Source organism: Callithrix jacchus, chromosome 8 (assembly GCF_049354715.1).
Source record: "Callithrix jacchus isolate 240 chromosome 8, calJac240_pri, whole genome shotgun sequence".
Taxonomy (NCBI): Eukaryota; Metazoa; Chordata; class Mammalia; order Primates; family Cebidae; genus Callithrix; species Callithrix jacchus.
In genome coordinates, this window is record NC_133509.1 from 94,768,461 (window position 1) to 94,783,456 (window position 14,996).

The following is a 14,996-nucleotide window of genomic DNA, read 5'->3' on the forward strand; positions in this document are numbered from 1 at the left end:
GAAACACCGCATATTCTCACTCATAGGTGGGTGATGAAAAATGAGAACACATGGACACAGAAAGGGGAGTACTAAACACTGGGGTCTATTGGGGGGAAAAGGGGAGGGCCAGTGGGAGGGGGAGGTGGGGAGGGATAGCCTGGGGAGAAATGCCAAATGTGGGTGAAGGGGAGAAGAAAAGAAAGCACACTGCCATGTGTGTACCTACGCAACTGTCTTGCATGCTCTGCTCATGTACCCCAAAACCTATAATCCAATAAAAAATTAAAAAAAAAAAAAAAGAAATATGCATATACAAAACAGGCTCATCTTTACATCCAGTTTAACATAAAATCATACCATGCAAAGTATAATTTTTTAATTTTTTACTTAATGTAAGTTGGGCAACTTTGCATAGATGTACATGCTGATAAATCTCCTTTTTACATAATGTATTTAACCAGTCCCCTATTGAAGACTGTTTTGTGCTTTTTTTGAGATCATAAATTTTCTAAACAAATACTTGTAACAGCAAAAACACAAAACAGTTATCAATAAGGAATAGGTTCAATAAATTTAAAGGAAATTCTGTGTCAAGGAGAACTGCATTTTAATTTTGTTAAACAGAGCCAAGCTAAGTTTTAAAAATGTACTTCTAATCTACCATCCCAGCAAAACTGGTTTTTGTTATTTTATGCATAAATTTTACTTGCTAAATGTGGTTTTACTTCCTGTAAATAATTATTTAATATAAGTAACCTCTAGTTTTTGTGTTTTTAAATATACTAACCTAAAGAGAATCACAATGTAAACCATAAGAAGTAATTGCAACAAATGTGAAGTTTTCCACTCAACAGTGTAAGGCTGGAAAGATTGCAGGAAGGTCTACAGGCTTTCCTCCAGCACTGGGCAAATTACACCTATTTCCCCCACTCTTATGTAATCACAACTTTCCTACCAAGTAGAAATTCTCTCAGTTAACTTGCACAGGGCGCTTCCACTTATATATTTATTTTAAAGGAAAGTGAAGGTAATGTTCACAATATTCTAAATGGTTAGTACATTTATAAACAGAGAACTTCGCAGGCAAATGCCAGGAAAAAGGGCATCTACTTGAGGTTGCTAACTTCAGTTACAGCTTTAGAAATTAATAAGGCATCATATCCTTGGTCACTATCAGTAGAAAAGGTTAGCTGATGCTCCAATCTAGCTGGGATAAAGACTATGAAATCTGCAACATCAACTATCAATTATGTTTGCCAAAATAAAGGAGAATCACTGTACTTAATTCAGATGTGTCATTTAATTTTTGTAAAATCAAACCCTTAAATATGCCTGTGGATGGTGTATGGCAGACACACCTGACACCAAAACTTAAGCATATCCTGAGAAGGACCCTGTATAGCCAACCCAGAGAGTCATCCTTATCTATGAGGAACATCTGAGCCCCATCCCATCCTGTCGAACGTGGACCAAACAAGAGATTGAGGCCCTTTGTTTTGGGTTAAATGAAGATTGCCAGATGGAGGTTGCTAGGGGGAAGGTGTTAAGTGAAAACACTATCTAAAATGCATGTTTTTTGCACATGGTAGCACTTCTGCCCAGCCCGCCCGCCACTGTACTGCTCTGTATGTAAGTTCCATTCAATAAACCCCGTATCTCATTTGCTGGCTCTGGGTCTCTTTTTGGCCTCTTGAACCTGGTGCCATCCATACTGAAGTGAATGGGGGTTTGGCACAACAGATGTTTACAGTTTTGTTACTGTTAAAATTTTTACAAAATAAAAATTTTTTAACATAATTAAAAAACTGAAAGTCTAGCCTTTTAAATATTCCAACTTACTGATTTCCAGTCTACCAATAATTCTACTGTGTTCTTTCTTAAACACCTGTGTTTTCTAAAACAATTATCCAAAATAAGTTTCCAGTAGTTACTATGTTCCAAAATAATGTTAACTGGAACACCTCTAAAATGAAGTCTCATCTGTGAATTTATTGATGTAGACTAATAATGAAATTTAAAAGCTATACAAGAAAACTAAAAATTCTTTATCATAACCAAAATTTGAAACTATCCTTTTATCATACACTCCCCATCGTGATTACTGTAAATTTTTCAGAACTGGTATTGAAAAGAAATATATCTTATATTAAAGCTTAGACTAACCAATGACAAAACTATGATTACATTATATATTATTTGATGTTCTATTTATGAATATTTATGGGATATGAAAGTTTCTATATTAAAGGAAGTTTCAATAGGAAATGTAATTAACTATCAGGCACTCCCTCTCTTCAATATTCTTATAATTCATAACTTGCCCAACCCAAATCTCACAAACATGCTGAGACACTCTAAAATTTCTACCCACCACATGCCCTTTCAGATGATCTTTGATGCATATCATGATCTATGATATATAGTGACTTTCATTAAGCCATATAAGTTAATCTTATTTTATTGCCCTTTTCTTCTTGGGTTTTCTTCTTGTCCCATTGAGATCTAAACCTTGGCATTCTCTTCCAATCTTACTTCTTCAACAAGCTTTTTTTAAAAAAAAATTATAGAATGTTCTGTGTCTTAACTTCTCTCCTAAGGTTAATATGTAATATAGGTCCAATTCTGTATTTCCAATTGGGCATAGGCACCTGAATCCCATCAGCCCCTTAAATACAGGTCTCAAAGCAGATTCATTACATTTCTTCCCAAACCTATTACTCCTCCTGTGCTTCTTTAAAGGCACCTGAAACTGTGAGTCTAATTTTGCCTCCTCTTTAGCCCAAACCTGGTGCTGCAGCTCTGCATTATTTTCAAACCTCTGGCCAGCAGTCTCTGGGAATGGGGCAGAGTGAGGGTTTATGGTGTGTTTGTTTTACTTTTTAGCAAGAGAAGTAACTTGCCTATGAACTGAAAACGGGCATTACTATTACACAAGAACATGTATGTCATGATAATGCCTAGCTAAACATCTTCTCTGACTGAAGCAGGCAGTTCCAGATTTTTCACAATTTGTTTCATTTTATGTGAATCATCAGGGTAGAAAAAAATATATGAATCTTGAAGACATACAGATATGAACTCGATTCCAGATGTCATCACTTATTTTACTTTTCTCAAGCTCAGATTCCTTACGTTTGAAATAATAAGCTACCTCATAAGGTTAAGACTAAATGAGGTACACAAAGTACTGATTCTATGTATACTCTAAATATGTGTTGAATGAATTAATGAATAAATGTTCCCCTACCTGAATTACCCTCTCTCCCAGCTAACTTTTTTTTTTTTTTGGAGACAAGGTCTCACTCTGTTGTCCAGGCTGGAGTGCAGTCGTGCTATTTTGGTTCACTGCCATGACCTCTCACCTCAGCCTCCGAGTAGCTGGGACTGCAGGTGCACACCACCACACCTGGCTAATTTTTTGTATCTTTTGTAGAGACAGGGTTTCACCATATTGCCTAGGCTGACGTTGAACTCCTAGGCTCAAGTGATCCTCCTACCTTAGGCTTCCAAAGTGCTAGGATTGCAGACATGAGCCACCATGCCTGGCCTACCTAACGTCTACTCGCCCTTTAAAACTGGATTGCAACCATCCTTAATTTCCTCAGAATTATGTGTCCCATTTCTGTTTCTGAAGCTCAGCGCATACCTGTTTATCACACACACTGTAATTACTGATGTCCTTGTTGTTCAAGTTAAGTCCTTGATGTCCAAGTTATATTTTGGTAAATTCCTTAAGGATCATGTTTTATTTGACTTTATATATGCAGCAATTAGTGTAGTTCCTAACAAATAGGAACCACTATTCCCTTCACTATTTCAATAAATGTTGATTGAATATTTTACCCACAGATAACCATATGCTCTACTAATTTTATTCTAAGAAAGTGCAATGTCCAAATATATTTGAAAAACAGTAGATATTTCAACAATTAAAATGTTAATTCTGGTTGGGTCATAGGTAATGCCCAGGAGAAGAACAAGCATAAATACAGGCTCTCTATATAAAGATAATAGCTTATCCATACTAAGCGTAAGCTGTGCCATTTATCTGCTAAGCCAATTACAATTATTTGATTTAATACAATGACATAACTCTCTGTGGGTTAAGTTCTATTATTTGCTGCCTCATTTTACAAGACACGGGGAAACTGAGCAAGACAGAAATTACATAACCTCAGGATCACACAAGTAGTGAGCAGTGGTGTCAGGGTTTCAACCCAGATTTCCTGACTTTGGAGCCTCTACTCTGAACCACGGAAAGTCAGACTTCTTAGCAGTAACTGAAGCTTCCAAAATGCTTACTGTGGTACTCTGACCCACGATGAGTGAGCTTCAGTGAGAAAAACCATGGATGCACCAACCGCACATTTTCCCATATTCTATCAAATCCTGAAGACACCAAACTGTGAAAGGATCTATCTGCAAATTATGTCCTTGAAGACAAGTATATGTACATCCGGGGGTTTTCTTCCATACAGTTTCAACGAACTACACTTTCCATCTGGACAGAATATCTTTAAAATAAATAAATATATAAATAAATAAAGCTTTGGCTTTCTTTTAATATTAACACAGTAACTTTTTTCCTGTTATGACCTGAAAACATAAATACTTAAATACCAAGTCATAATTCCCAGGATGGCCAAGAACCAAGAATTAAAGTTTTTAAAGGCCACATTTATAGTTTTGAGGTATGGAGATCCAAACGAGTAGTCCACAAGTCAGTTAGGACTCTAAAGTGTGCAGAACTGCTAGGGTATCAATCACATGGGGGAATTGTGGGTACCCTGGTATCGACAAATTAGCTTCAAAGTTCCCTTAGGCGAGCCTCTAAATCAGTTGAGCAATCATTGTTAACGCTCTGGGGCCGTCTTGAGGACTCCCAATTGGTAATCTGGAACCTGTCCAGAATTTGGGTGTTGCGGGGGGTTAAATTTCGTGGAGAATAGGGGAGGCGAGCGCTGGACACAGCGATAACTTTTTAACTAGCATTAATTGGGTCTATGCGGCCGGCCTGTAAAGATTCCCGCCACACTAATAAGAATCAGCCATAGCCTTTTAATTGGAACGCCAGATCTCTGCCTTGTTTGATATCTTAACACGTTTCTATGATGGACATTTGGTTCCTTGTATTTTAAAACGCAGCCACAAATTGGGGCGATAGCATTCACATATATGCAGTCCCCAATCGTCCAAGCCGAGTAGGATGCACGAAGTATCACTCAAAAACATTCATTACCGTCGGTGTGTTGAGCGGTGACGGTCGGTGCGATTATTGGAAGTAGCGGGACCCAGAGCGGCTGGAGCACTGTCACACCCCTCCACCTGCATTAAGACAACCTGACACGACCTTCGGTGAATTGATGCGCAAAACGGCGGTTGCACGTCTGTTTCCTGCAGGCGCACAATCCTGAAGAACGACGTCACGTCACCAGGGCAACGACGCTCTTGCGTAACGACTCGGCCCAGGGGAAAGTTCAGGGTTGGCGCTTTGTCTCCGTTTTCACCGCTGCCGCTTCTCCTAGGCCCGGTGCTAGACCAGAGCAGGAGCGACTCCCATAGTCCCTGGCCAGGAAATGTTGGCCTAGGCCTGCCGCGAACGGAGCGCGCTGGTTCCCTGCTTCCGCGAGGCCGAGCCTGCTGTACTGCAGGACCCGTCTCCAGAGCGAGCACAGCCGGGCCAGCCGGGCGCCGGGCCCAGTCCCAGAGCGCGCATGCGCGCTGTTCAGCCCCGGATGGAGGCCGGAGTTGACGTTAGCCATGGAAACCGAGAGCTGGCCCGAGCGGGGCCACGGTAAGCTAGTTGTTCTGCCGCCTTAGCTTCTCTGCCTCCGCGCTCGGGCAATAGCTAGCCTCCCCGCGGGAGCGTCCAGCCCGGGTTTACCTGCAAAAATGCAGTTCCCGGGATGCCTTCGCGTCTCCTCTTCCCTCTGGTGATTTGAGGTACGTTCGATGTCCGACGCCCACCTTGGGACCGCTTCGGTGCCTTAATGTCCAAGCCTATGCAGAAAGCCAAGTTGTTCTTGCAGCTTTTATTGCCACAAAAACCTGTGCAGAGAGCGAAGTTCTTGCAGCTTTCATTGCCACGTTTTTCGTTACAAAATCTTTAAGTGCAGTTATTGCACTTTAAGACGTAATATGAACTCAGTCATTAGAGTAATTCAGTGTGATTTTAACTTTCCTTCGAAAGAGGTAGCCTGTTGAATTGTAACATTTTTTTTCTAAGAGACTCGTACGAACTGGGAAATGGCCCTTTGACCCTTGATTTGAAGGATAGCCATGTTACCCCAATAAAGGTTACCCGTTGCGTCCCTTAGATAAAACTGTACTGTCTCCTTATCTCCAGCTAAACCTCTTTTGTCCGAATTGTTCAACTCGTGGCCCCCTGAACATGAAGAGCTCCTTTCCCACTGATCTCGATCTCTGTCCCCACAACCTCTTGTCTGTCCAGGACCAGAATTTACTCCTGTGAATCAGAAGTTGTTTTTCATGTAGCCATCATTTTTCACTTATTCATTTTTTACTATTTTTAGGTGTTTCTTTTCTTCATTAAATCATTTCTGCAGTTAGGGCAAAGACTATCCATGTTATTTGGTATCCACTGCCACCTTTAGCATAGCATCCAGTTCGGATGTTACCGTTTTACGAGTTTAACTGTTTGAAACACCTGTTGGCTGCTCCTAAATTTCCGACTTAAAGAGCTGCTGCCTTCTAGTTATTATCTGCTGGGAAATACCAGTCAGGGAACCTTTTCTTTTTCATTTTTAAGAGCTTTACTGAGATATAATTCCCATTCAGTACAATTCACCCATTTACAGAATTGTGCAACCTTGACTACAATTTTAGAACATTTTCATCACCCCGAAAAGAACCCTTTACCTTTCAGCAGTCACCACTTTCCCTCCCCCCATTATCCTTACCCCACCAGCCATAAGCAACCGAATCTATTTTCTGTCCCCATAAATTTGCTTATTTTGGACATTTAACATAGATAGGATAATATAATATGCGGCCTTTTGTAATGGGCTTTCACTGGTGTTTTCGAGGTTCAGCGATGTTGTAGCATGTATGAGTACTTCATTCCTTTTTATAGCCTGATTCCATTGTGTGGCTATATCACATTTTATTTATCCAGTCATTGATGGACACTTGGGTTTTCCATTTTTTGGCTATTAGTTGTATTTCTGCTATCAATGTTTTGTCTACAGATTTTTATGTAGACATATATGTTTTTATTTCTTTTGGGTGCATACCTGAGAGTAGAATTGCTGGGTTATATGGTGACTCTATGTTTAGCCTTTTGAGGAACTGCCAGACTGTTTTCCCAAGGAGCTGTATCATTTTACATAACCACCAGATATGTGTGAGGGTTCTGATTTCTCCACAGTCTCATCGATACTTATTGTCTGCCATTTTTATATTAGCCAGTCAGGGGGGTTTGAAATGGTACCTTGTTATAGTTTAAATTTGTGTTTTTCTAATGAGTAATGATGCTGAGTATCATTTTCTGTGCTTATTAGCCACTTGTATGTTATCTTTGGAGAAATGTCTATTCAGATCCTTTGCTCATTTTTGAACCATTGGATTATTTGACTTTTCATTTTGTAAGAGTTCTTTATATAGTCTAGACACAAGTCTCATATATATGATTTGCCCAAATTTTTTTTCATCCTTTAGGTTGTTTTCACTTTCTTAATGGTGAGGACCTTGTTTTTTAAACACTTTCTCACTTGTCTTATCAAAGAGTACTGGATGCCAATACTTTCATGCTGGCTTAGCTATCAAAATCTTCCCATTTTGACATTTTGTAGATTCCCCTTGGACCCACTTTTCTCCACAAATCCCTTTCCCCCCAAGTTATCCTTCCAGTTCTCTAGTTTCAAAATAAAATTCCCTTTCATTTGGCAATTGTTAGTCCAAACTGCACCATTTTGTAAGCCCCCTGCCATTTTGCAGACCTTGGTCAAAGTGACACATTCCACGAGAGTTTGGGCCGTGAGAAACATCCTGCCTAACCACCTCAATCACAACACACAAGAACACCTTTATTATACCTTACTGAGCAAAGGCCCAACTGAAGGAACATCCCTATCATACCCTGCTGGGTAAAGGTGCAAGGAACATCCTATCACATCCAACCGGAAAAAGGGCCAAACCACCTGATCATAGGAATATCTTATCAGCATCCTGCTGGGCAGCAAGCCAGACAGGCCATACCTATAAGTCCCCAGCCTGTGAACAGCAGTGGACTCTGGCATTAAGCTGGTCCCCCACATCTGCAGGTTTTTGCAATATACCTGTGTTGCTGTAGAGCCCCCCCAACCCCATCTGTCTTTAACCCTCCCCACCTCCCCTGCCTTGCCTTTAAAAAAAACCTAACAGCAATAGCATGGTCTGGTCCAAAAACTCATTCTGCCACTAACTGACGTTGTATCTTGGTTAAGTTGCTTAATATCACTGGTTCTCAGTTTTTTTTGTAAAATAAATTAATTTATTTCTAGTAATTCATTTGAGTGGCAGATTTCATTCACCTGATGCTTGATTTTTAAAAAACTTTTTCAACCCAGTTGAATTTATAGTGGGTGTCAGTTGAGAAAAATGACTAGACAAGTCTCAATCGTTTTAGGAGATTTATTTGCCAAAGTTAAGGACTCTAGAGATAGGTCTACACCTTTCTCTGAAGATGATTCTGAGGTCTCCAAATTTAAAGGGGAAAGGGTAGGATATTGAGCAAGTAACAATTTTCATGTAAGAGGTGGGTAGGGAAAATATTCATGCCTTCATCTAGCTCAGTGAATCTGCATCTTTTACATAAGGTGACATAAAAGGGGCAGAGGAAAAAATGGGGGAGATCTGCATTTTATATAAGATAACAGACAAAATGGGACAGGGGAAGAATTAGATATGCATTTATGTCTGGTAGGTAGGGATGACTGCACCTGTAAAGATAAACTATCAATTGGCATTGCCACGGTGAAATTCACTAGGAATTTCCTTGCGGGCAAAATGTGGGGGAAATATGTAGCTTTTCATCTTCTAGCCATCTTATTTAGGAACCAAAAGTGGGAGGCAGGTTTGTATGACTCAGTTCCAGCTTGACTTTTTTCCCCTTCGGCTAAATGAGTTTCGGTTCCCAAAATTTAATTTCCTCTCACATTTCCCCTCTTTTTTCTTTAAAATATTTTGGAGAAAGCATTTTAAAAGGAATACTGTTTCCTGGCCTCAGGTTGGTTTTTCCTCTCTTTTTTTGAGGTGCTTTCTTGTTGCTAGGATGGTTTATTCCTAGAAGTTCAGGTCCCAAGTCGCTAGGAAGGCACATTTCTAGTAAGTCATGTTCCATGAAGATTTTAAAAAATAGGAAGAAAGAAGTAAAAAAGGCAAGGTAAAAAGAGAGAAAAAATATAGGGACCTAGGCCAGATTTATAGCAACAAAAGAAAATCAAATCTGGAAACTGGCTCAGGCTATATTACTGGCTTCTCAATTAGAACAATTCTCTAGGCAGTCATTACCCTAGCCCTTTCAGTTGTGCATTGACGTATATGCAGGCACATACCATAACAACATTGTAAGCAGAAACAGGACACAACACATACTATTAATCCTTTTATAAGCAATTATAACCTGCCACCAGGTTCCCCAGGATCCAAACTAACTAGTCAACCAATTGATTAACGAAAGTTTTGGATCTGACAGGTTGGTTATCTAGGTTTTCATATCATTCATAAGTCAGGGTATATTCTTCAATTCTTCTGGAATATAAACACAACATTCAGTTTTTATGATGGCCCAGGTCCTACTTTGTGCTCCCATGAGTGTATCTAAAGCCATAAAGTTTTTCAGCACAGCTTTCCTCATAAGCAGGACCTCATTGTTTAGCAAGGACATACTCATGCAGCTGTCATTCAGGGCCTTTTGGGTGTAATTCATCAAAGGCTCTATATGCCGTATAACATCTTCAATACCTATCTGTGATACAAAGACTGAAGCTAAGTGGTCATACCATTGGAATACCAAACGTGTCCAACAAGATTGTAAATGAAAAAGGTTTGCTGGTTTTGGCAGGGTCTGAATTACTTGTCCTGTGCCCAAGCATAACCTAGGGAACATTGTCTTAACCAGTGTGGAAGTAACCACAGCCATAAGTTAGTGCCACATGGCCAACTGTTGCATTTGAAGCTAGGCAATAAATACCTGGTCATTGCACCCAATTGGTGACATGCCATTCAGTGTCTTATAATATGATAGTGTGGTCACAGTGTTCTCCAGCTATTCACCCCATGTCTCTCATACTGTTTGGGCATAGGTTCTTGATGTGATTTCTTTGCTCCCAACACAAAGCATTTTGGCTGAGTTGGCCAAATGAAGGGGTGAGCCAGATAAATCCATCCCAAATTTGCATTATTCCATTTTGATAATGGGCCATTGTTTGGGGCATGGTTACCACCTTCTGTTTTAGTTGGAGAGGATGCTAAAGTGAGAGCTAATTAGCTGGTCCTTTCCATTGAAAAGTTTTTCCCATGTCCCTTGTTCTTAAGAGAGTTTTTAATGGGCCAATTATGTATGTTGTCTTTTGTTATGCCAGCACTAAGAATACCAGACCATTGCTGTGATGTAATAGAGTTTTGACATTCTATCTAGTCCTGACCTTGGAAGGGGGATACCCACCATGGCAGGATGGAGCCACTGGAAAGAGGCATGAATCTACCTATCCAGCAGGTGTCCTCCTGTAATCTGTCTGCATAATCCTGAGCGCATTGTAGAAACTGGTTTGTTTCATGGGCATCAGAGGGTGGCAGTGAAAAGAAGGTGTAGGGATATAGGGTAATAATAATAGCAAGGTTGTGAGATTCGTTTTAGTTACTAATGGGTGTTAAATCAGACAAGGCAAGTGCCCTGTTCTTTATAACAGCAGTTGCCAGTATATCTAGGAGAATAATTGTAATGGTTATTGTACAGTAAACATAGGCGTTCCTTTGTATACAGGCCTGGTCCTGCGTCTTGGGTTTAAACAGTCCACAAAAGCTGTCATCCGCTTCTCTTAGTTGAAAGTCAATGTTTAGTGAACTGGAGGTGAAGGTCTTTGGTGGGAGTTATAGTCCACTCAGGAGGTTGTGCCTTTTTAAGATGAAAGATGTGAATGTATGAGTCTGTACCATCTAATTTTGTGGCACATGGATTAGTAATAGTACCTGGTATGGGCCATTCCATCAGGGTTGAAAGGAATCCTTTACTAGATGTCTTTTCCAACAGACAAAATCTCTGGGTTGCAGATCATAACCAGGCATCTTATCTTCAGGGAGCACACTGTGAAAGGAATTATTTACCAAATCTTGGCTTTTTAAAAGATGATAAATGAGCCACTTACAATATTGCAATATATCTCCCTTGAGAAAAGTTGGATTAGTTATGTTTGTTCCCATACACGTGGATCTTCCTGTTATAATTTCATAAGGAGACAGTTGATGTTTTCCAAAAAGGGTGGATTGGAGTGTAAGTAGCACTAGGGGGAATGCTTTGGGCCAGGGGAGGTGAAATGCCTCTGTGAACTTAGCCAGTTGTGTTTTAATTATTCCATTGGTCCTATCCTGGCCTGAGAACTGAGGATGATAGGTACAGTAGAAATGTTGAAATATGAACCAAAATTTTACAAATATTTTGAATAAACTGGCCAGCAAAGTGAGTTCCCCTGTCGCTATGAAGTTCACCGGGAACTCCCCTCCCCACAATTGGATAATTTTTTTCTATTAGGATTTTTTCAACTCAAATGACTGTTGCTTGCCTGCAGGGAAAAGCTTCAACCCAGTGGGAAAACATGCAGACCATTACCAAAACATACTTTTAACCTTGAGATAATGGCAGCTGGGTAAAATCAAGCTGCCATGCTTCAAAAGGTCTGGCCAGAAGGGGAAAATGACCCTGGGCCCCATGGAGGGGCTTTCCTGGGTTATATTGGGCACAAAAAACACATCCAGAGTCAACTTTTTGTGCCACTGTGAAGGATGGTTTCCAGTAGTACTGTTTACAACAGGATATTATTTTATCTGGATTCCAGTGGGATTATGGACATATTCCATAAGGGGCACCTGACATTGCATTGGAATAATGGGTTTATTATTAGGTCCACACCATATTTCAGTTTCAGGAGACAAGTATCCCCCTGCCTGTTCCCATGTAGATTTCTCTTTTGTGGGAGCTTTGCTCTGGGTTTCTTTCAACATGTTTTTAAGTGTTTCAGGTTTTATGGCCATTTCTCGGGTTGAGACTTGTGGCTCAAATGTTGCTGTTTTAGTTGTGGCATTAGCCAGTTGGTTGCCCCGACCTTCTGTGTTGTCTAATTTTGAGTGACCTGGGATTTTTTATAATTGCCAAACCTTTTGGTTTTAGAATAGCTTCTAACAGCTCTGATACTTGTCCATTTTTTAAGGGTTGCCCTAAGGAGGTTAAATATCCTTTCTCTCTTCATATCATCCCAAAGTCATGAGTAACCCCAAAAGCATAGCGGCTGTCAGTGTAAACGTTTGCAGCTGAGTTGTCTTTTGCCAATTGACAAGCTCGAGTTAGGGCAACCATCATCTTGAGCTGATCTGGCTGTGGGAGAGAACTGGCTTCAGTTACCTCTAGTAAAGAAACCACAGCATATGCTGCTCTAAAATTTCCATCCTTTCCCCTTAAATAAGACCTATCTGCATACCATTCCATCTCAGCATTATTCAGTGGTGTCTCTTGTAGGTCTGTCCTGGGGGTGAGAAGTTGGTCAGTCATCAGAACACAGTCACGAGGCGTTTTGTTGGAAGGGTCTGGCAAGAGAGTAGCTGGATTAAGATTGATGTAGCAGGAAATATTAATATTGAGAGATGATAAAAGCAACATTTCATAAGAGGCTAACTGGTGGACAGACAGATATTGAGTATGATGAGAGTTTAGAAGGGTCCCAAGAGATTGCAGCAAGAAAATGGTAATGGGGGAACCCATACTTGTTTCTCCAACAGACTTATATAGAAGGGCTTTGGCTGCTGTTGCTCTTGGAGGAGGCAGCCCTCGAGCCACAGGGTCCAGCTGTTGGCTATAATAGCCTATAGGTCTCTGATGATCACGTTTCTGGGTCAGTAACCCAGATGCAGTACCTCCAATTTTGTGCACAAAAAGAAAGACCATTTGAGTTTGGGTGCTGTAAGGCTGGGACATTAGTCAGAATTTCCTTTATTTGTTGTACAGTTGATTGTCCTTCTGGCGTCCCCAGGATGGGACCAGATTGTTCATTTTTTAGGTATGCATACAGAGATTGAGCCGTAAGAGAGAAATTTGGTATCCAGTTTCAAAGAATAGCCTGCCAGGCCCAGAAATCCTCTAAATTTTCTTCTAGTGACCAGCATTAGGAAGCTGAAATTGCTCTCACTCTATCAGGGATAATACTCAGTCCTTTGACCAAGATAACATCTCCTAATTATATAACTCATAAATCATGGTAAGCATAGCTCAAGTTTGTCTTTAGACACTTTGTGTCCTTTGAGTAAATATAGACTGTTTGAGTAAATATAGACTGTCTTCCTGAGAGGAAGAGAGTGTTTCTGAACAAAGGACAAGGTCATTTACATACTGGAATGTTGATCCCTGGGGATAAATTAAATCCTCTAAAGCAGCTTTTAATATTTGAGAGAAGTAAGTGGGACTTTCTGTATACCCTTGGGGCATTATAGTCCACAAAGTAAAGGCAAACAAATATTGGCTCTCTGGATCTGTAGGAATAGTAAAGAAGGCACTGCAGAGATCCACAACTGAGAAATACTGGCTGGCAGTGGGCATAGCTGATAGAAGGCTATGTGGGTTGGGCACTACTGGGTGCCTTAGTATTATGATATTGTTTATTGCCCTCAAGTCCTGCACAAATCTCCATCCTCGCCCACTTGGTTTCTTTACAGGGTATACAGGGCTGTCACAGGGCTTGTGCAGGGAATAATGAGCCTCTTTTCCAGATAACGTTGAGTGATAGGGACAATTCCATCTATGACTTTCTGTCACAGAGGATATTAAGGTTGGGTAGGGGTTTCTTTGGGTTTATCTCTACCTTTATTAGCGTGGCTGGGAATATTTTTCATGTATCTGTATTAGACTGAGACCGTAAGTGGGAGGGGATACCCTTGAGCAAGTGCTCTGCTTCTGGTGTTAACAGAAGATTGGTGAAGCTCAAAGAAGTTATAACATTTTCTGCTCTTTGCTCCAGTGTTTTCTCTTCTCTCCTAGTATTTTCTCCTCTGTCTCCATTTCGTTTTCCTGGTCTCAAGATGATATTTTAACATTACTAGAACTAAATTGTAGTACATTGTCAGGATGTTTTTTAATTTGGTATTTTTGGTCTCCTGGCTCCAATTCTTGAAAATAAGTTAACCTTTTGATGAAAAAGAGGTATGGGCATTATAGATGTTGAGGAGATCAAGACCCAAAAGATTGACAGGGGCCCCAGGGCGTATAAGAAACATATGGGACCTACTTAGCAAGTAGGTCACACTTAAAGTCTGTGGTGGGGGAGCTGAACACTGTGAAATGCTAAGGTATTGGTTTGGACTTAAAAGCATGGGGTCGTTTTATTAGACACACCTGCCATTTTAATTCTTTTATTACTCCAAGGAATGAGATTTTTAAATAAGGTGGGATTTATCAGAAATATAGTTGTGCCTGTGTCAATTAAGGCAGTTGCAACCTCATGGTTTGTTATTATATTATTCTCTCCCAGTTCCTTTGTCAGGGTAGGATATTTGAAGGGTAAAATCTCTGTTCTTTCTTGGAGCATCCCTAGTCTTCCCAAGTTGCATTCTCCTGCCTTTTCTTTCTTTTTACCCTAAGGCAGTTCCTCTTAAGGTGTCCCTGTCTCTTACTGTAGTAACAGGCTGGGGGAGAGGAATTCTCAGACCAAGGGAGCTTAAAATCTTTCTGGGGCTGAGAGGTTTGAGACATTAATTGCTTTAGCTGTAAATGCATAACTCAGGCAATCTTCAGCTTTTCCTTTTTTATCATG

At 40.4% G+C, this 14,996-nt stretch overlaps 2 protein-coding genes across 20 annotated transcripts in view; one reads left to right on the forward strand and one right to left on the reverse strand.

The window, feature by feature from the left end:
* The window catches only part of RTN1 (reticulon 1), a 495,935-nt gene extending 490,541 nt beyond the window's left edge, over nucleotides 1-5,394 (reverse strand). For all 11 annotated transcript variants that reach the window (XM_054240000.2, XM_078335057.1, XM_078335059.1 and 8 more), the window contains exon 1: nucleotides 5,222-5,394. The gene's annotated coding sequence lies outside the window, so the exon portion shown is untranslated. The remainder of the gene's footprint in view (nucleotides 1-5,221) is intronic.
* Nucleotides 5,395-5,432: 38 nt separating this feature from the next.
* PCNX4 (pecanex 4) overlaps nucleotides 5,433-14,996 on the forward strand; it is a 51,140-nt gene continuing 41,576 nt past the window's right edge. For 8 of the 9 annotated variants that reach the window (XR_001913989.4, XR_013521243.1, XM_009006117.5 and 5 more), the window contains exon 1: nucleotides 5,433-5,925. The gene's annotated coding sequence lies outside the window, so the exon portion shown is untranslated. Of the gene's footprint in view, nucleotides 5,926-6,225; nucleotides 10,750-14,996 lie in introns of those variants that run through there. The other variant, XM_035262042.3, reaches the window with a different exon arrangement.